The sequence below is a fragment of the Triticum urartu genome, chromosome 2A (genome assembly GCF_056163025.1).
Source record: "Triticum urartu cultivar PI428250 chromosome 2A, HENAU_Tu73, whole genome shotgun sequence".
NCBI lineage: Eukaryota > Viridiplantae > Streptophyta > Magnoliopsida > Poales > Poaceae > Triticum > Triticum urartu.
The window spans coordinates 716,878,559-716,900,913 of NC_141874.1; positions in this window are offsets into that span (position 1 = coordinate 716,878,559).

Consider the following 22,355-nt stretch of genomic DNA (forward strand, 5'->3'; position numbering starts at 1 on the left):
AAATTATAAGAAGTTACTCTGCATTGAGAAGGATATCTTGGACAATGTTGATCTTGATATTGCCCTTAATGACTTTGCATGTAGAAACGCGTATTATTCTTGTCGATAGAGTTAGTCGAATTTATTTCTTTTTTAGGTAATCATGTCATGTTAGATTTATTTTGCTATCTTTTTAGTGTCTCTGCCGTAAAATGGGATTGTCTAACAATTATTATAGTCAAATTTCAAACTAATGATGCGTGGTTCAAAATTTACTTTTAATATATAGGGGCCCATGTCGTCGAGTTCGCCTAGGGCCTCCCGAAACACATGGCCGGCCCTGCCGGATTCGTATATGATTATTATTTTTTCATGAGAACAGGATTCACATATAGACTACTACCTCCTTTGTTCGTCTTATATTATGGGGATGGAGGGAGTATATTACATACTACATACGTATATACAAACACAAGCCGGAAAGAAGATACTATACGTGACAAATTTAATATATGGGCAAAGCTGAACTTCAGCACTATGATTCATACTGAAGAGTCGAATCAACTCCAAGTTGCAAAATAATATGACCTTGCAAATTTTTTAATATATGGGCTTTGCATCTATGTGGATTAATTGGATTATGACATGTGTTACGACTGTGAAGTTTGTTGTGCGTTTGAATGGGCAGCTGTTGGAGACGTTCTCCCCCTCTTGTGGACTAAGGCAAAGTGATTCGTTATCCCCATACTTATTCTTGTTTGTGGCAGAAGCACTTTCGTTGTTGCTCCAGAATGCTTGCGTGAATGGTACCCTCAAGGATTTCAGGCTGAACAAAAATGCTCCAGGTATCTCTCATTTATTATTTGCCGATAATAGTCTATTATTATTCTTCAAAGGATCCATTGATCAAGCTATGACCATCAAAAATATTTTGAATATGTACGAGAAGGGAACTGGTCAGTTACTCAGTCCAGATAAATGTTCGATTATGTTTGGGAAGTCATGCAGTATGGAAAACCAAGTGTCTACAATGGTCATATTAAAGATTACTGCGAAGGGTTTTCAGGATAAATATCTCGGCCTTCCTATTCCCCAAGGAAGAATGAAAGCTGGTAGATTCCAGTCTACTAAGGAAAAAGCAGTGAAACGTCTCTTTGACTGAATTGATAAATATGCTTCAAGCGTGGTGAAAGAAGACCTTATTAAGTCAGTAATTCAGGCTCTCCCGGTGTACGACATGGGTATTTTTAAATTTCCTGCTTCTCTTTGTGAGGATTTATCGCAGATTATAAGAAATTTTTGGTGGGGCGATGAGGAGGATAGGAGGAAAACCCATTGGTTGGCTTGGGAGGTGGAATGGGCTTCCGTGACCTGAGGTTATTTAATCAAGCTCTTCTGGCAAAACAAGCTTGACGTTTACTGGTTAACCCGGACTCGTTATGTGCTAAGGTAATGAAGGCAAAATATTATCCTCAGGGGCAACTTCTTGACAGGGTTTTTCCTCGGTCAACCTCAGTGACTTGGCAAGGTATTATGCATGGTCTGGAACTCCTTAAAATTGGTGTCATTTGGAGGGTGGTTGATGGAGGGAATATCAATATCTGGAGGGACAATTGGCTTCCAAGGATTTCTGGCCTCAAAATCTCTGGCAAGAAGAACAGATCAAGACTAAAATGGGTTTCAGATTTATTCAAGAGCGGGTCTAGGGATTGGGACGATAATATCATTAGGCATCTTCTTTATCATCATGACGCGGAAGAGATATTGAAGTTGTGAATTCAATCCCCAGGGGATGGTGATTTCATTGCTTGGCATTTTGAAAAGAATGGATTATTTTCAATGCAAAGTGCATACAGTCTGGCGCTAAAGCTTAAGGATCAGAAAGAGAATGGTGGGCAATCCAGTACTGCTATTAACGAAGAAAGGAGATTATGAGATATTATCTAGAAGGCCAGCGTTCCACAAAAGATTAGAATCTTTGGATGTCGTGCAACATCTGATAGCCTGACGGTTCAGGTTAATAGAGTTTTACATCATCAAGCTACCATTCATACTTGCTCTATCTGCGGGGTTGAGGATGAGAGTACCTTCCACGCTCTCTTTTCTTGCCCAAAGACTCGTGCACTTTGTTTGGCGTTGAGGAAAGTGTGGAATCTGCCAAGGGAAGAGGCTTTCAATTATTCTGGGCCTGACTGGTTGCTTATTCTTTTAGACGAGTTAAGTTGTTCGCAAAGGGAGCACGTCTTATTTCTTTTCTGGCGAGCTTGCCACTTGAGGAATGATTTGATTTTTGGGGAAGGAAAAGAAACTGTTAAAGGATCCGCCATGTTCCTGGAAAGTTACTGGTCGGCATTTTCGTCGTGTCAGCCTACAAATGAGGTAATCACCAATTACAAAGGAAAAGAGGTGGTGGCTGGTTTTGGTGCAAGTAATATTGTTGTGAGGCCCAGAGAGGTGTGGCGGCCGCCTCCTTTTGGCCATATCAAGATCAATGTCGATGCAAGTTTTGTGGAGAGTTTAAGTGCCGCAAGCGTTGGGGTGGTGGCCAGGAGTTGTACGGGTGATATCATTGTCTCATCTTGGGACTTCATTGGGTTATGCTCTGGGGTGGATGAAGCGGAGCTCCGAGCATGCCTAGTTGGAATTTATATCGGTATTTCTCTTAACGTGCCTATTATTTTGGAAACTGATTGTGCGTTCGTGGCTTTTTTCCTAGCAAATGAAAGTTGTGACAGATCCTCGCTCATAGACCTCAAGAAGGAAGCACTTAGCATCATCAAGCTTATGGGAAACTTCAAGTTGTCAAAAATAAATAGAAGGGCCAATTCAGTAGCGCATGAGATTGCTAAATTTAGTTTCGATAGTAGATGTGGTGGTTTTCTTTTTAATAATTTTTCGCCCTGTGCGGCGCCTGCTGTTATGAACGATTGCAATGATGTTTTAATTCATTAATATATGGATGGGTGTTTCTCAAAAAAAAAATTGATGTTGTAGAGCAGTGCTACTACTTCAGTTGTAACATATTTTTTCTGCCATATATAAATCACATGGTCAATAGCTAAAATTGCCAGGTCAAGATGTTTATAACTTCCCATTTTTGGTTATGTACATAGTTTGAAAATTTTCCATGTGTAAAAATAGAAATGAGCCATGGCCTAAATAACATTTGCCATGAGTGACAAAAGCAGTGAAGGGAGATATGTGAACATAATATATTAGGAGTATATAAGAAACAGAAAACGACAGTAAAAACATAGGGTGCATTTTGGGCACCTGTGTTTGAGTGTGTTTGTCGACAGCAACCCCCTTTCTCTCTCATGTCTATAAAATCATCATCATCATCAATAGCCCCGCCATTCCTAATATGCGGAAAAAGATACACGAAAAAGCAGGGCAAAATTACCGCCTATGGGAGTTGATTACATAAATAAATATCATTGTGTGCGGTAAATTATCCCCTCGGATTTTTCCTTTCATGTGAAATGCAGCAAAAAATGCATCAGAAAATGGCAAATCTGCATCAAACAGCATCGCCAACCCTCTCAGGTAGCAAACAGGAAAATCCATTGGATTTAATGGTAGATAACCCATCCCATTATGAAACATGGCATCCATCGCCCCATATGTGGCAAATCCACCTCCACCATAGCCAACCCCCCCCCCCCCCCCCCACACACACACACAAAGTGTCAGGCCAACTCCACCGCGCGACCCTAAACGGACGTACGTTTTGACCGGATTTTGTCCGTTTGGGTAGGGCAATGGGGTCGTGTCCGGGCGTGTTCTGGGATGTGGTGGCCGTGCGCCCAGCGCGCGGCCGCATCTGTTTGCCCCATTTTGTCCGCCTTCATTTTAAAAAAGAGCAATGTTTGAAATGCCAAGCCTAGTTCATGGCCAGCGGCCCTAGTTCACGCCGGCAAGAGCCGACGACTGCTGCAGGGAAACCGACCGGACGGCACATGCCAAGCATGAGGAGGGCATGCGCTTTGTTGACGATGTCCTCCTTCTTGTCGAACGCGGCCTTGCGCCGCGCGGCCTCCATCGCATCGCGCTCGGCGGCGAACTTGGCCGCGGCGGCATTGACCTTGACGGCCGCTCTCCGGCCCCTCTGGCGGTGTCAAAACCGGCGGATCTCGGTTAGGGGGTCCCAAACTGTGCGTTTAGGATCGATGGTAACAGGAGACAGGGGACACAATGTTTACCCAGGTTCGGGCCCTCTCTATGGAGGTAATACCCTACGTCCTGCTTGATTGATATTGATGAATATGGGTGTTACAAGAGTTGATCTACCACGAGATCGTGATGGCTAAACCCTAAAAGCCTAGCCTATATGACTATGGTAATGAATGTGTCCTTTCCGGACTATCCCCTCCGGTTTTTATAGACATTGAGGGGATCTAGGGTTTACATAGAGTCGGTTACATAAGAAGGAATCCTCATAGTCGGTCGCCAAGCTTGCCTTCCACACCAAGGAGAGTCCAATCCGGACTCAGGTATAGTCTTCGGTCTTCATGTCTTTACAACCCATCAGTCCGACCCATGGATAACAGGCCGGACGCCCGAGGACCCCTTAGTCCAGGACTCCCTCAGCAGCCCCTGAACCTGGCTTAAATGACGAGGAGTTCAACGCGCGGATTGTCTTCGGCATTGCAAGGCGGGTTCCCTTTTATTCGAACTTCAAAATAGTATTCGGATGCGATGATAGTATCCGGACCTGTCACACACACCATACCAAACCGTAGAGAGAATATATATTTTTGCACGAGTCTAATCCGCTGACAGCTTTTACAATATGACATCCCGCCTGTCCGGTCATAATTTTGGACCGTTTTTCATCTGCCGCTCCACGTTTCGAGACGCGGTTGCCATTGGCACGTCTTGTCAAAGCAGAGATCATGCCCCCTTATTACGAGATTCTCATCAATACGGGCGTGGGTAACCCAACCGCGCCGTTTATACAACCCTTGAGAATAGGCGAATCTTAAGGCGAGTGAGGAGGCGTTCAATACTCGTTGCCTTTATAAGGGGATAAGGATTCCCTCTTCCTCCCTCACGCCCTCTCTATGTCCTTCCAATCTCGAGCTCCAGCGCCCAAGTCCTCATCTCTTTCCCACCCAAGCAACCATGTCCGGATCCGGAGGTCAGGGCAAGTGGATGGTTTCCTCCGCCGAGGAGAACATTACGGAGCTTCGGGCGGCTGGATAGTTGGCGAAGGAGATCGCTCACCGCCTGCCGGCCGAGGGAGAAGTCGTCCCCACGCTGGAGCCCACCGATAGGGTGGTGTTCCTTCCCCATTTCTTTCGCGGGCTAGGGTTTCCACTCCACCCTTTCGTCCGCGGGCTGATGTATTATTACGGGATATATTTCCATGATCTGTCCCCGAATTCCTTTCTCAACATCTCGGCGTTCATCGTCGTGTGTGAGGCCTTCCTCCGCATCCACCCCCACTTCGGGCTGTGGCTCAAAGTTTTCAACGTGAAGCCGAAGGTGGTGGACGGCCAGCACGCGGAGTGCGGAGGAGCCATGGTGAGCAAGCTGTCCAACATATCCTGGCCCAAAGGAATTTTTGTGGACACAGTGAAGGAGTGGCAGAAGCAGTGGTTCTACATCACAGAACCTCGCGGCACCACCTGGGCCGCAGTTGCCGAATTCCGCTCCGGCGCCCCCACGCGACTCACCTCCTGGGTCGAGAAGAGTCTGGACTAGGGTTCCCCTGACGAGGTGATAGCGCTGCAGACGCGCGTCCAGAGAATGTCCACCAAGAAAGTCAAGCTCGTTGATGTGATCCAGGTGATGCTGGTTCGCCGGATCCTTTCGTGCCAGCGCCGAAGCCGTCCTCTGTGGGAGTTCATCCCAAAGAAGGATCAGACTCTGGTGAGGCTCTTCGATACTACTCACAAAGGCGCATGGAAGTTGCTCTTTAAGGGCAACGAGAAGCCACCGGCCACGGATTCAGACTATAGTCACGATTGTAGACACCTCGCGAGTGAGGTATGCTATTTTTCGATGCATCCCTGATACATCCATTTTGCGTCATACTTTTATGTTAATATTTATTGCATTATGGGCTGTTATTTCACGTTATGTCACAATACTTATGGCTATTCTCTCTTATTTTACAAGGTTTACCATGAAGAGGGGGAATGCCGGCAGCTGGAATTCTGGCTGGAAAAGGAGCAAATATTGGAGACCTATTCTGCGCACACTCCAAAAGTCCTGAAACTCCACGGAATATATTAAAATAAATAAAGAAAAATCGTCGCCAAAGATGAAGGCCAGGGGGCCCACACCCTGCTCACGAGGGTGGGGGCGCGCCCCTCCCCCCTGGGCGCGCCCCCTACCTCGTGGGCCCCCTGGTGGCTCTCCGACGCCCATCTTCTCCTATATGAATCTTTCGATGAGAAAAAATCATAAGCAACCTTTCGGGACGAGACTCCGCCGCCACGAGGCGGAACCTTGGCGGAACCAATCTAGGGCTCCGGCAGAGCTGTTCTGCCGGGGACACTTCCCTCCGGGAGGGGGAAATCATCACCATCGTCATCACCAACGCTCCTCTCATCGGGAGAGGGCAATCTTCATCAACATCTTCACCAGCACCATCTCATCTCCAAACCCTAGTTCATCTCTTGTATCCAATTCTTGTCTCTAAGTCCGGGATTGGTGCTAGTAGGTTGCTAGTAGTGTTGATTACTCCTTGTAGTTGATGCTAGTTGGTTTACTTGGTGGAAGATCATATGTTCAGATCCTTTATGCATACTATTACCCCTCTGATTATGAACATGAATATGCTTTGTGAGTAGTTACGTTTGTTCCTGAGGACACGGGAGAAGTCTTGCTATTAGTAGTCATGTGAATTTGGTATTCGTTCGATATTTTGATGAGATGTATGTTGTCTAACCTCTAGTGGTGTTATGTGAACGTCGACTACATAACACTTCACCATTATTTGGGCCTAGAAGAAGGCATTGGGAAGTAATAAGTAGATGATGGGTTGCTAGAGTGACAGAAGCTTAAACCCTAGTTTATGCGTTGCTTCGTAAGGGGCTGATTTGGATCCATATGTTTCATGATATGGTTAGGTTTACCTTAATACTTTTGTTGTAGTTGCAGATGCTTGCAATAGAGGTTAATCATAAGTGGGATGCTTGTTCAAGTAAGAACAGCACCCAAGCACCGGTCCACCCACATATCAAATTATCAAAGTACCGAACGCGAATCATATGAGCGTGATGAAAACTAGCTTGACGATATTCCCATGTGTCCTCGGGAGCTCTTTTCCTTATATAAGAATTTGTCCGGCTTGTCCTTTGCTACAAAAAGGATTGGGCCACCTTGCGCACCTTATTTACTTTTGTTACTTGTTGCTCGTTACAATTTACCTTATCACAAAACTATCTGTTACCACTTATTTCAGTACTTGCAGAGAATACCTTGCTGAAAACCGCTTATCATTTCCTTCTGCTCCTCGTTGGGTTCGACACTCTTACTTATCGAAAGGACTACGATAGATCCCCTATACTTGTGGGTCATCAAAACTCTTTTCTGGCGTCGTTGCCGGGGAGTGTAGCGCCTTTGGTAGGTGGAATTTTGTAAGGAAAAATTTATATAGTGTGCTGAAATTTTCTGTCACTTGTTACTATGGAAACTGAATCTCTGAGGGGCTTGTTCGGGGTATCTTCACCCCGTCCAGTAGAGCAAAGAGTTGCTCCTCAACCTACTGAACCTATTGAAAATGAAACTCCTTTTGCATTTCCTTCGGGTATTATGGAAAAACAGCTGGCTAATACTTTTACAGGAGATGGGACAAAGCATCCCGACGAGCATCTACGCTATTTGGATAATATTTGTGGATTATTTAAGCTTGCAGGTATACCCGATGATGTTGTTAAGAAGAAGGCTTTCCCTTTATCTTTGGAGGGAGACGCATCGACATGGTATAGGCTATGTGATGATACGAGATCATGGAACTATAAAAGAATGAAATTGGAATTTCATCAAAAGTATTACCCTATGCATCTTGTTCATCGTGATCGCAATTATATATATAATTTTTGGCCTCGCGAAGGAGAAGCATCGCTCAAGCTTGGGGGAGGCTTAAATCAATGTTATATTCATGCCCCAATCATGAGCTCTCAAAATTGACAATTCTCCAGAATTTTTATGCTCGGCTTTCTGATAACAATCGCACCATGCTCGATACTTCTTGTGCTGGCTCTTTTATGATGAAGTCTATTGAATTCAGATGGAATTTATTGGATAGAATTAAACACAACTCTGAAGATTGGGACCTCGACGAAGGTAAGGAGTCAGGTATGACACCTAAGTTTGATTGTGTTAAATCTTTTATGGATACCGATATTTTCCGTAAGTTTAGCACTAAATATGGACTTGACTCTGATATAGTAGCTTCTTTCTGTGAATCTTTTGCTACTTATGTTGATCTCCCCAAGGAGAAGTGGTTTAAATATCATCCTCCCATAGAAATAAAAGTAGCGGCACCTATTAAAGTTGAAGAAAAGACCATCACTTATAATGATCCTATTGTTCCCACCTCTTATGTTGAGAAACCACCTTTCCCTGCTAGAGTAAAGGATCATGCTAAAGCTTCAACTGTTGTTCGTAAAAGCAATACTAGAACTTATACACCTCCTGAGCAAGTCAAAGTAGAACCTAATATTGCTATTGTTAAAGATATCTTGTCTGATAATATTGATGGGCATGTCATTGAATTTTCTGGTGAAACTGCTAGAATTGCTAAACCCTGTGATAGAGATAAACATAGACCTATGGTAGGCGTGCCTGTTATTTCTATTAAAATAGGAGATCATTGTTATCATGTCTTATGTGATATGGGTGCTAGTGCTAGGGTTATACCCATTGACTTATATAAAGAAATTATGCATGATATCGCACCTGCTGAGTTAGAAGATATTGATGTTACAATTAAACTTGCCAATAGAGATACTATATCTGCAATGGGAATTGTTAGAGATGTTGAAGTCTTGTGTGGGAAAACCAAATATCCCGCTGACTTTCTTGTTCTTGGTTCTCCACAAGATAGCTTTTGTCCCATTATTTTTGGTAGACCCTTCTTGAATACTGTTAATGCTACGATAGACTGCAAAAAGAATGTTGTTACTGTTGGCTTGGATGATATGGTTCATGAGTTTAATTTCTCTAAATTCAGTAAACAACATCGTGAGGAAGAATTGCCTAGTAAGGATGAAATTATTGGTCTTGCTTCTATTGCTGTACCTCCTAGTGATCCTTTAGAACACTATTTGCTAGACCATGAAAATGATATGTTTATGAATGAAAGAAAGGAAATAGATGAAATATTCTTTAAACAAGAACCTATTCTGAAACACAATTTGCCTGTTGAAATCCTAGGGGATCCTCCTCCACCCAAGGGTGATCCCGTTTTTGAGCTTAAACCGTTGCCTGATAATCTTAAGTATGCTTATCTTGATGAAAAGAAAATATATCCTGTTATTATTAGTGCTAACATTTCAGAGCATGAAGAAGAAAGATTATTGAAAACTCTGAAGCAGCACCGTGCCGCTATTGGATATACTCTTGATGATCTTAAGGGCATTAGTCCCACTCTATGTCAGCATAAAATAAATTTGGAAGCGGATGCTAAACCAGTATGTGATCCTCAACGACGTTTGAATCCTAAAATGAAAGAAGTGGTAAGGAAGGAAATACTCAAGCTTCTGGAGGCAGGTATAATTTATCCTGTTGCTGATAGTCAGTGGGTAAGTCCTGTCCATTGTGTCCCTAAGAAGGGAGGTATTACTGTTGTCCCTAATGATAAAGATGAATTGATTCCTCAAAGAATTATTACAGGTTATAGGATGGTAATTGATTTCCGCAAATTAAATAAAGCCACTAAGAAAAATCATTACCCCTTACCTTTTATTGATCAAATGCTAGAAAGATTATGCAAACATACACATTATTGCTTTCTAGATGGTTATTCTAGTTTCTCTCAAATACCTGTGTCGGCTAAAGATCAATCAAAGACTACTTTTACATGCCCTTTTGGTACTTTTGCTTATAGACGTATGCCTTTTGGTTTATGTAATGCACCTGCTATCTTTCAAAGATGCATGATGGCTATATTCTCTGATTTTTGTGAAAAGATTTGTGAGGTTTTCATGGACGACTTTTCCGTCTATGGTTCCTCTTTTGATGATTGCTTGAGCAATCTTGATCGAGTTTTGCAGAGATGTGAAGCAACTAATCTTGTCTTGAATTGGGAAAAGTGCCACTTTATGGTTAATGAAGGTATTGTCTTGGGGCACAAAGTTTCTGAAAGAGGTATTGAAGTTGATAAAGCCAAGGTTGACGCTATTGAAAAGATGCCATGTCCCAAGGACATCAAAGGTATAAGAAGTTTCCTTGGTCACGCCGGATTTTATAGGAGGTTCATTAAGGACTTCTCAAAAATTTCTCGGCCTCTGACTAATTTATTACAAAAAGATGTACCATTTGTCTTTGATGATGATTGTGTAGAAGCATTTGAAATACTTAAGAAAGCATTAGTCTCTGCACCTATTGTTCAGGCACCTGATTGGAATTTACCCTTTGAAATTATGTGTGATGCTAGTGATTATGCTGTAGGTGCTGTTCTAGGGCAAAGAGTTGATAAGAAATTAAATGTTATCCATTATGCTAGTAAGACTCTAGACAATGCTCAAAGAAATTATGCTACTACCGAAAAGGAACTTTTAGCAGTTGTGTTTGCTTGTGATAAATTCAGACCCTATATTGTTGATTCTAAAGTAACTATTCACACTGATCATGCTGCTATTAAATATCTTATGGAAAAGAAAGATGCTAAACCTAGACTTATTAGATGGGTTCTCTTGCTGCAAGAATTTGATTTGCATATTTTTGATAGAAAAGGAGCTGAGAACCCAGTTGCGGACAACTTATCTAGGTTAGAGATTGTTCTTGATGACCCACTACCTATTGATGATAGCTTTCCTGATGAACAATTAAATGTCATAAGCACTTCTCGTAGCACTCCATGGTATGCTGATTATGCTAATTATATTGTTGCTAAATTTATACCACCTAGATTCACATACCAACAAAAGAAAAAGTTCTTTTATGATTTGAGACATTACTTTTGGGATGACCCACATCTTTATAAAGAAGGAGTAGATGGTGTTATTAGACGTTGTGTACCTGAGCATGAACAGGAACAGATCCTATGCAAGTGTCACTCCGAAGCTTATGGAGGACACCACGCTGGAGATAGAACTGCACATAAGGTATTGCAATCTGGTTTTTATTGGCCTACTCTCTTCAAGGATGCCCGTAAGTTTGTTTTATCTTGTGATGAATGTCAAAGAATTGGTAATATTAGTAGACGTCAAGAAATGCCTATGAATTATTCACTTGTTATTGAACCATTTGATGTTTGGGGCTTTGATTATATGGGACCTTTTCCTGCCTCCAATGGATACACTCATATTTTAGTTGTTGTTGATTACGTTACTAAGTGGGTAGAAGCTATTCCAACTAGTAGTGCTAATCATAACACTTCTATTAAAATGCTTAAGGAAGTTATTTTTCCGATGTTTGGAGTCCCTAGATATTTAATGACTGATGGTGGTTCACACATTATTCATGGTGCTTTCCGTAAAATGCTTGCCAAATATGACGTTAATCATAGAATTGCATCTCCTTATCACCCACAGTCTAGTGGTCAAGTAGAATTGAGTAATAGAGAGCTCAAATTAATTTTGCAAAAGACTGTTAATAGGTCTAGAAAGAATTGGTCCAAGAAACTTGATGATGCATTATGGGCATATAGAACTGCATATAAGAATCCTATGGGTATGTCTCTGTATAAAATGGTTTATGGAAAAGCATGTCACTTACCTCTCGAACTAGAACATAAGGCATATTGGGCTATTAAAGAGCTTAACTATGATTTCAAACTTGCCGGTGATAAGAGGTTATTTGATATTAGCTCACTTGATGAATGGAGAACCCAAGCCTATGAAAATGCCAAGTTGTTTAAAGAAAAAGTTAAAAGATGGCATGACAAAAGGATACAAAAGCGTGAGTTTAATGTAGGCGATTATGTATTGCTATACAACTCTCGTTTAAGATTTTTTGCAGGAAAACTTCTCTCTAAATGGGAAGGTCCCTACGTTATCGAGGAGGTCTATCGTTCCGGTGCCATAAAAATCAACAATTTCGAAGGCACAAATCCGAAGGTGGTAAACGGTCAAAGAATCAAGCACTATATCTCAGGTAATCCTATAAATGTTGAAACCAATGTTATTGAAACCGTAACCCCGGAGGAATACATAAGGGACACTTTCCAGAACGTTCCAGACTCCGAAAAGGAATATGTATGTGGTACGGTAAGTAAACCGACTCCAAAACAATTTTAAGGCAATATTTCTCCATTTTGGAATATTTAGAAAAATAGAAAAATAGGTAGCAGTCCAGGGAGGACACGAGCCCTCCACGAGGGTGGAGGGCGCGCCCCCTACCTCGTGAGCACCTCGTGTGCCCTCCGGACTCCATTTTCCTGCACGATACGTATTTTGGTCGGTAAAAATTCATTATATATTCTCCCTAAGGTTTTGACCCCCGTATCATGCACATATCCCCTGTTTTCATTTTGAGCTGTTTCCGTTGCAGATTTGAGAATTCCGGAGACTCGATCATCCTTCTATGAGGGTGAGCCTATGCCATGGAAGGGGACGACAAGCTTGCGTCATCAACAACACCTCCACCTCCAACAACAAAGAAGGGGACCTCATCACATGGGTATGGGCACTCCCCTTGGCAACTGCCAAGCTTGGGGGAGGTGCCCCAGTATCATATAACCATCACAACTCCTATCTTTACCGTTTTTCTTAGTTCGATCCTATTAGTAGTATCTTGATTTAGTAGAATAAAGTCACGGCATGATCTAGTTTTGAAGTTTGCTTTATGATCCCTCTATGCAATCTAGTCCGTGAGCTATATATAATAAAGATTAGTGTTGAGTCAAGGGCTTGATTATCTTGCCATGATCTTGACTGAATAAAAGTAAGAATAAAAAGAAACAAAGAGTTCATATTGATCTTATTGAAAGTAATGACTTCACATAGAAAGAGTATGATGATTAAAAAGTTGTTAGGAGTTGGCAAATATAGCTTTAGTCATCGTGGCAATTAATAGGAAGTAATAAGGAGAGAGAGGTTTCACATATAGATATACTATCATTGACATCTTTCATAATTGGGAGCACTCATTAAGTATGACATGCTAAAGAGTTGATGTTGGACAAGGAAGACAACGTAATGGGTTATGTTTTCTTGCATCTCAGTTAAAGTATATTGTCATGGATCATTCAAACATGTTGGGCTTGCCTTTCCCCCTCATGCTAGCCAAATTCTCAGCACCAAGTAGAGATACTACTTGTGCTTCCAAATACCCTTAAACCAGTTTAGCCATGAGAGTCCACCATATCTACCTATGGATTGAGTAAGATCCTTCAAGTAAGTTGTCATCGGTGCAAGCAATAAAAATTGCTCTTTAAATATGCATGACTTATTAGTGCAGAGAAATAAGCTTTGTACGAACTTATTGTGGACGCAATAAAAGCGACGGACTGCATAATAAAGGTTCACATACAAGGGGCAATATAAAGTGACGTTCTTTTGCATTAAGATTTTGTGCATCCAACCATAAAAGCGCATGGCAACCTCTGCTTCCCTCTGCGAAGGGCCTATCTTTTATTATTATCCTCTATCTTATGAAAGAGTCAAGGTAATCTTCACCCTTCCCTTTTTCATTTTATCCTTTGGCAAGCACTTCATGGTGGGGTGATCCTGATATATATATATCCAATTGGATGTACGTTAGCATGAACTATTATTGTTGACATCACCCAAAGGTGAATAAGTTTGGAGGCAGCATTATAAGCCCCAATCTTTCTCTATGTCTGATTGAAACTTCATAACCACAAGTATTGCGTGAGTGTTAGCAATTATGAAGGACTAAGTGATAGTTGAGTATGTGGACTTGCTTTTTAAGCTCTGACATAGAATCCTTCCGATGTTATGATAAATTGCAATTGCTTCAATGACTAAGGTTATAATTTGTTAGCGCCTAATAAGGTTTCTGATTCATACTTTTGCATTGTGAAAAGATCATCACTTGAACATAAGTAATCATATGACAAATCTATATATGTTGCTGTTATGAAACAATCATGATGCCTTCATGTCCGTATTTTATTTTTATCGACGCCTCTACCTCTAAACATGAGGACATATTTATTGTTATCAGCTTTTCGCTTGAGGATAAGCGAGGTCTAAGCTTGGGGGGAGTTGATACGTACATTTTGTGTCATGCTTTTATGTTAATATTTATTGCATTATGGGCTATTATTTCACGTTATGTCACAATACTTATGGCTATTCTCTCTTATTTTACAAGGTTTACCATGAAGAGGGGGAATGCCGGCAGCTGGAATTCTGGCTGGAAAAGGAGCAAATATTGGAGACCTATTCTGCGCACACTCCAAAAGTCCTGAAACTCCACGGAATATATTAAAATAAATAAAGAAAAATCGTCGCCAAAGATGAAGGCCAGGGGGCCCACACCCTGCTCACGAGGGTGGGGGCGCGCCCCTCCCCCCTGGGCGCGCCCCCTACCTCGTGGGCCCCCTGGTGGCTCTCCGACGCCCATCTTCTCCTATATGAATCTTTCGATGAGAAAAAATCATAAGCAACCTTTTGGGACGAGACTCCGCCGCCACGAGGCGGAACCTTGGCGGAACCAATCTAGGGCTCCGGCAAAGCTGTTCTTCCGGGGACACTTCCCTCCGGGAGGGGGAAATCATCACCATCGTCATCACCAACGCTCCTCTCATCGGGAGAGGGCAATCTCCATCAACATCTTCACCAGCACCATCTCATCTCCAAACCCTAGTTCATCTCTTGTATCCAATTCTTGTCTCTAAGTCCGGGATTGGTGCTAGTAGGTTGCTAGTAGTGTTGATTACTCCTTGTAGTTGATGCTAGTTGGTTTACTTGGTGGAAGATCATATGTTCAGATCCTTTATGCATACTATTACCCCTCTGATTATGAACATGAATATGCTTTGTGAGTAGTTACGTTTGTTCCTGAGGACACGGGAGAAGTCTTGCTATTAGTAGTCATGTGAATTTGGTATTCGTTCGATATTTTGATGAGATGTATGTTGTCTAACCTCTAGTGGTGTTATGTGAACGTCGACTACATAACACTTCACCATTATTTGGGCCTAGAAGAAGGCATTGGGAAGTAATAAGTAGATGATGGGTTGCTAGAGTGACAGAAGCTTAAACCCTAGTTTATGCGTTGCTTCGTAAGGGGCTGATTTGGATCCATATGTTTCATGATATGGTTAGGTTTACCTTAATACTTTTGTTGTAGTTGCGGATGCTTGCAATAGAGGTTAATCATAAGTGGGATGCTTGTTCAAGTAATAACAACACCCAAGCACCGGTCCACCCACATATCAAATTATCAAAGTACCGAACGCGAATCATATGAGCGTGATGAAAACTAGCTTAACGATATTCCCATGTGTCCTCGGGAGCTCTTTTCCTTATATAAGAATTTGTCCGGCTTGTCCTTTGCTACAAAAAGGATTGGGCCACCTTGCTGCACCTTATTTACTTTTTTTACTTGTTGCTCATTACAATTTACCTTATCACAAAACTATCTGTTACCACTTATTTCAGTACTTGCAGAGAATACCTTGCTGAAAACCGCTTATCATTTCCTTCTGCTCCTCGTTGGGTTCGACACTCTTACTTATCGAAAGGACTACGATAGATCCCCTATACTTGTGGGTCATCAATCCCCAATTTAATCATTTTAAGGATGATGTCTGAGCTTATTATTACATTTTCAGGACTGGATGCAGAGGACGAAGCGGATCCACTGTCCGGCTCCGCTACCTGAAGAACCGGTCATCCCGCATCTAGGGAAGATGCTGGTGCCGGCGCCTTATAAGGCGCCGGAGAAGAAGGCCAAGAAGAAGGCCAAGGGGGCCAAGGGCGGCCCCCGTCGCAAGGGCACTTCGGACGTGGCATCCGAAGACGACGAAGCCCATTCCTCTGTCCCAGAGGACAACGGCGAGGAAGAGGAGGAGGAGGAGGAGGAGGAGGAGGAGGAGGAAAACAACCCTCCCCCTGAGGAGAGGAAGAAGAAGAGGGCGGCTTCAGCGCATCCGGAGGCGGACGCGCCCAAGAAGGGAAAAAGCTTCCCAGCGGTCAACACCGCATGGGAGGTCGACAGCAGTCCGGAGAGACTCCCCCGCGCTAAGCCCCTGGTCGCATCGTAAGTGACATGGCTCTCTCATGTGCACATCCGGCCCTTTCTCTTTATTATTATGACATAGTTAATTGTGCTATTGTAGTCCGGCCCGCGACCTTACCCAGCGATCCTCATCTCGAGGTCCGCTGGCTCCGTCGGAGATGGCGAGCATGTCACCACCGCCTGCTTATTCTCCTAGGGCCAGGGACGACACCGAGGTGTTGTCCCGGAGGACCGCTCCGAAGCGGGGAGGAGCCCAGGACGCTGTCTGGGAGGCGCCACAGGGCGAGACCTCCATTGTCGGACACATGGGGGAACCGATCCCCATGGATATTGGCGTAGAGGGCCGTATCCAGTTTGGCCCTCAGCCGAATACGATTCCGGAGGCCCATATGGCTCCGGAGTCGGGCGAGCGTCCCCCTTTAAAGGAGGGGGATGCGCCGCTCCCACCGGTGGCCCTTGTCCGTCCAGGGGCGCCGGATAACCTGATGGAAGCGCTTTGAAGCACCTCTGTCGTGGACGAGCACCGTGTCCTTATGGGTGCGGTGATCGAGAAGATTCAGTCTACCAAGTGTGGACTGAACGAAGCCTGCAGCAGCTTGTTGACAGGTTTCGAGGTAAGAAAGAGAAAAACCCCGTGTAGCCAGTAGCCCTTGAGACGCTGTCCGGTGTTCGGCAGGAATAACCGGACATAGAATCAATTCTTCTGTTGTAGGAGACTAACGTAGTATGTATGAATGAACAGGCGTCGCCTGTTGGCCGCGACCTCCCATGCTGTCGAAGTCTCTGAGCTGAGGCAGATGCTAGAGCGGACCGAGAACGAGCTCGACGAGGTCAAGGTTCGGCTCCAGGAGAAGTAAGGTGAGTGACTACTTGCTGTTTGTTTAGAAAGGACAGGCGCTGTATATTGACCGATGTGTCGTAATATGTGCAGGAGCCGCGACCGAGGTCGAGGCCCTGAAGAAGGCCCTGGGAGAGGCCGAGGAGAAGGCTGTCCAGCAGCAGGCCACTCGTAAGAAGTCCAAGGCCCGGGTCAAAGAAATCCAGCAGGAGCTCCAGGTTGCGGTCAAGAAATGCGAAGCCTTGGAGCATGATGCGTCGGTTCAAGGGACCGAACTCGCCAAGGCTTGTGAGAGCGCGGAGACCGCACGGAATGAGGCCCTGGCTGCCCTCCAGGAGATCCAGGAGGCCAAGAAGATCACGGCGGGTAAGGCATTTAAGATGCAAAGCAAGTATGCGGTGAAGCAGTACCTTTTACTAACCCGGGTTCGGAGTTTCCCAGGAGCATTTGCCGATTTGCCACGCAGTGTATCAGACGCCACGGAGTTCTACCGAGCCGAAGGAGGGGGTTCTACGGAGAAGCTATTCTGGTCGCAGTATGCGGCGCCAGAGCATCCCATGTCCTTCACCGATCAGCTGAAACAGCTGGTGGAGCTGCATAGGGTGGCCGAACTAGCCATGAAGGATTTCATAATCCGGCTATGGCCAGCCAAAGCTATGCCAGACAGCTACTTCGGACTCGTGAGGCGAATGGTGAGCGCCTGTCCTCGGCTGGACGTCGTCAAGCGCTCGGCCTGCATTGAAGGTGCGCGCATGGCCTTCGCCCGTTGCAAGATGTGGTGGGCGAAGATGAACGCCGTCGAGGTGACCGAGGACCACCGGAGGGCAAGGAACACCGCACACCCGAACGGTATTTTGTGGATGTCTTGGAGGGTTCTCGTCTTGCGGCGGCACAATGTTCGTAGGATATTGTATTTGAGTAAATGTATGCGTGTTGCCTTTGCCTTGTATTACTAGAACAAAGCCTATTTTGTAATGTAATATTGTTATGCTTTGAATTATTTCCTCATGTGCGGCCGTTTTGTATGTAATCTGAGGGTTGGCCAGTCGTCGGCTTCTGCCCTCACGTAAGTAGTATGGAGGTGTACGGGATGGAATCTAAACAATCTTGATCCAATTGTATGGTCCTTGAAGGAGTTGTTTAGCACAATGAACAAGGCAATCAGACTGTACGGCTTAAACGTCCTCACTTAGCCATAGGAGTTTTATAATAAAGCATAGGTGCAACCGCTGGTTCGAACCAGGGGGCTGTCAGCATATGATCGGGAAGTGCCGATCTTTCTCATAATGCGGAAAAAATCTCCAACGATTTGTGACCCTCGAACAGCTGACCGGCTCTCGCCGTATCATGAAAGTCACTAGTCACTTTTCGGCTTTCTCTACTGAGGTGCTCGTCTGGTCAATGCCAGGGCACAATCGCAGTAGTTCTCCCTTTACTACCCTAGCCAATTTAGCGGAATGTAGAGTAGTAAGCACAGGAACCGGGCAACCCAACTATTGACCAAAGACATGATTCGGAGCCAATGCATATAATGCTAAATTCGGGGTGCCGAACTTATCTTTAGGGGTTGTTCGGGCTTTGTTTCCGTATCATGGGGCAATGGGGAGCCCCTGGCAAATATGACACGTACCAGAGTGTACGACTGCTAGGAAATAAGAAATATAAAGGAAAACAGAGGGAAAACAGAGATAGGGTCCGGAGCCCTTGAACTTGGCTCATGAACTGTTTCCATTATAGTTGGGTCTATACGTCCAATGCACATTGGTAACAAGATAATGCAAAAAGCAACCGGCTATTTGACATGCCCTACCCGAAGGCGGATTGCGCGTGGGTCCTGAAAATGGTTAGCCTCTAGGGCTTCCCATGTACGCATGTGCTCCGTGTCAATCCGGTGTGTTTGTCCTTTGACGGGGTCGTTAATCAGGCCGTCGAAGGAGACCCCCATAGGAGAAACCTGAAACAAGAAAAAATAGATAGTAAAGTTATATGTGTGCCCGGGATAGCTTGTGCCTTCGTCGTTGCCCATGGAATTTTGAGTGCGTAGTTATGGACGCGTGGTATGAATGCCACTACCTCATCGGGATTGGGACGGAGGCCGAATTGCTAATCAAGCTCTTGACGAGCCGCGCTGTCCTGTTGCAGTGTGGTCCGGACCCTCTTAATGATGTCTAGGGGCTCGGCAGCCAGATTATGCTGCTGCTTGAGAAGGCCGCTTTGTACCTCTGCTGCTAGGGCGACGGTGTGCTCCTCTGTCCGGAGGGAGCATTCTGTGTTTCCGTTGACTGTTATGACGCCGGCGGACCGGGCATCTTCAGCTTGAGATAGGCATACTATGGTACCGCGTTGAATCTAGCAAATGCGGTTCGTCCGAGTAATGCGTGGTAGCCACTGCGGAAGGGGACGATATCGAAGATTAAATCTTCGCTTCGGAAGTTGTCCGGGGAACCGAATACCACCTCCAGCGTGATTGAGCCCGTGCAGCGGGCCTCAACGCCTGGTATGACTCCTTTAAAGGTAGTATTTGTGGGTTTGATTCGTGAGGGATTAATGCCCATCTTCCGCACTGTATCCTGATAGAGCAGGTTGAGGCTGCTACCGCCGTCCATTAGGACTCATGTTAGGTGAAATCCGTCGATGATTGGGTCAAGGATCAGTGCGGCTGAGCCGCCATGCCGGATGCTAGTTGGATGATCTCGACGATCGAAGGTGATCGGGAATGACGACCATGGATTGAATTTTGGGGCGACTGGCTCTACCGCGTAGACGTCCCTAAGTGCTCGCTTACGCTCCCTTTTGGGATGTGTGTAGCGTATATCATGTTCACCGTTTTCACTTGAGGGGGCGGGGGGGGGGGGGGGGGATTTCTTCTGCCCTCCGGTGTTCGGCTGCCGGGGCTCTTCGTCCTCGTCCTCACTTTTGTGATCCCTTTTCTTTGTTTTCGGCATTAAACTTGCCAGCCTATTTGAAAACCCAACAGTCTCTATTGGTGTGATTGCCTTGTTTTTCTGGGGTACCATGTATTTGGCACGGACGATCGAGTATGCGATCCAGGCTGGATGGACCCTCGCTGTTCCGTTTGTAGGGCTTCTTTCGCTGTCCGGACTTGGAGCCGCTGAATCCGGCGTCAACGGTGGTGTCATTGGTGTTGTCGCCATTGCTTCGGCGTTTGTGTTTGTTGCACCGGATCTTTCCAGAGCTGTTCTTGGCCTCGGAGGGGCCTGTTTCGCTGGCTGTGTTTTTGCTACGAGCCAGCCAGTTGTCATCTCCCGCGCAAAAGCGGGTCATGAGTGCCGTAAGGGCTGCAATGGACTTCGGTTTCTCTTGGCCGAGGTGGCGTGCTAGCCATTCATCCCGGATGCTGTGTTTGAAGGCCACTAGGGCTTCAGCATCCGGACAATCAACGATGTGGTTATTTTTGGTTAGGAATCTAGTCCAGAATTTTCTGGCTGATTCTCCAGGTTGTTGAACTATGTGGCTTAAATCATCGGCATCGGGTGGCCGGACGTATGTACCTTGGAAGTTGTTAAGAAAGGTCTCTTCCAGATCCTCCCAGCTGCCGAGGGAATTCTCGGGCAGACTATTCAGCCAGTGTCTAGCTGGCCCTTTGAGTTTCAGTTGGAGGTATTTGATGGCATGGAGGTCGTCTCCCCGGGCCATGTGGATGTGGAGAATAAAGTCCTCAATCCATACTGCGGGGTCGGTTGTTCCGTCGTATGATTCAATATTGACGGGCTTGAATCCCTCGAGGAATTCATGATCCAGCACCTCGTCTGTGAAGCAGAGAGGGTGTGCGGCGCCTCTATATCGGGCGGCATCACGGCGCACCTCTGATGGAGTGTGTCTGCGGTTATCGGCCCGGGTGTGACTAGGTTTGTCACGCCTGAATAGGTATCCGTCATCCCGAATAGGAAGCGTCCTCGCGATCCCTAGATTGATCTGGTGTGTTCTGCTCTCCTGTCCAGCTCCTGCCGAAGGTCGTATGTGAGGTCCCGAGCTGTTCTGTCCCTGTTTTTGCGAGGTGGTGGGGCGGGCTGTTGTTCGTCCTGAGTTGCCGCTTTATCCCAACCGCGGGGTGGTCGGTCCGCCGCACTATCTCGCCCGCGTGGTGGTCAGTCCACATTGCGTGAGGGAGGTATGTGGTTTAGTGCCTCCTCATCGAACTGAGGTAGCAGTCTATGCTTTGGGTAACTCTTGGCTGGGCGCTTGAGGCCGTATTCTTCGGTTGTCAGGATATCAGTCCACCTGTCGATGAGCAGGTCTTGATCGACCTGAAGCTGCTGCTGCTTCTTCTTCAGGCTTCTTGCGGTGGCTATTAGCTGACGCTTGAAGCGCTCCTACTCGAGGGGTGCCTCAGGTACGATGAAGTCCTCATTGTCGAGGCTCTCATCATCCTCGGAGGCAGGACGATAACTGTAATCGTCTGGGTCATTGGTCATGGTCTGATTATTAGGGTTATCATGCCCGTTGTCTTGTTCCTCCTGTTCGGATGCAGCCCCGACAGGGTCTTTGTTATTTTCGGCGTCGCCCGGAGTGCTATTCTCTCCGGTGCCAGTATTCCCGTCGTTTGAGCGACGAGGCTTAGAGCGGCGTTTAGGGCGCCGGCGCTTGGACTGTGTCTCAGGAGGTTTATTCGCAACTGGATCTCCTTTGTCATCGTCGCTAGCTTTTTTAGGTGTGTCGATCATGTACACATCGTACGAAGAGGTGGCCGTCCAACGTCTAGCAAATGGCGGGTTTTGGCCTTGCTCCTGGTCGGCATCATCGTCCATACCGTCGATGTCTTCGGAGCCGTAATCGAGCACGTCGGTTAAATCATCAACAGTGGCTATGAAGTGGGTGGCGGGTGGGAAACATAATCTCCCATCATCAGCCTCTCGCTCGAACCGAACATAGTTTGGATGTGAGTCCTTCTCTAAGGACAAATTCTTTAAAGAGTTTAGCACATCACCTAAGGGCGAGTGTTGGAAGATGTCTGCGACGCTAAATTCAAAAATCGATAACCGATCCAGCTCGGTGTCCGCAGGCGTACCCGATTTGGAACTCATGGCCGGAGACGAGTCCAGAGTTTCATTGACGTAGACATAACGGGGTGCCGAGTCCGTGTGCGGCTCCAACGCCGGGGGCTCTGTGGCTTCAGATGGCACGGTTTGCTCCGGTTCTAAGGCCGTTGCAGCAGCAGGGACCATCCGCTGGATGTGATCCGATGACA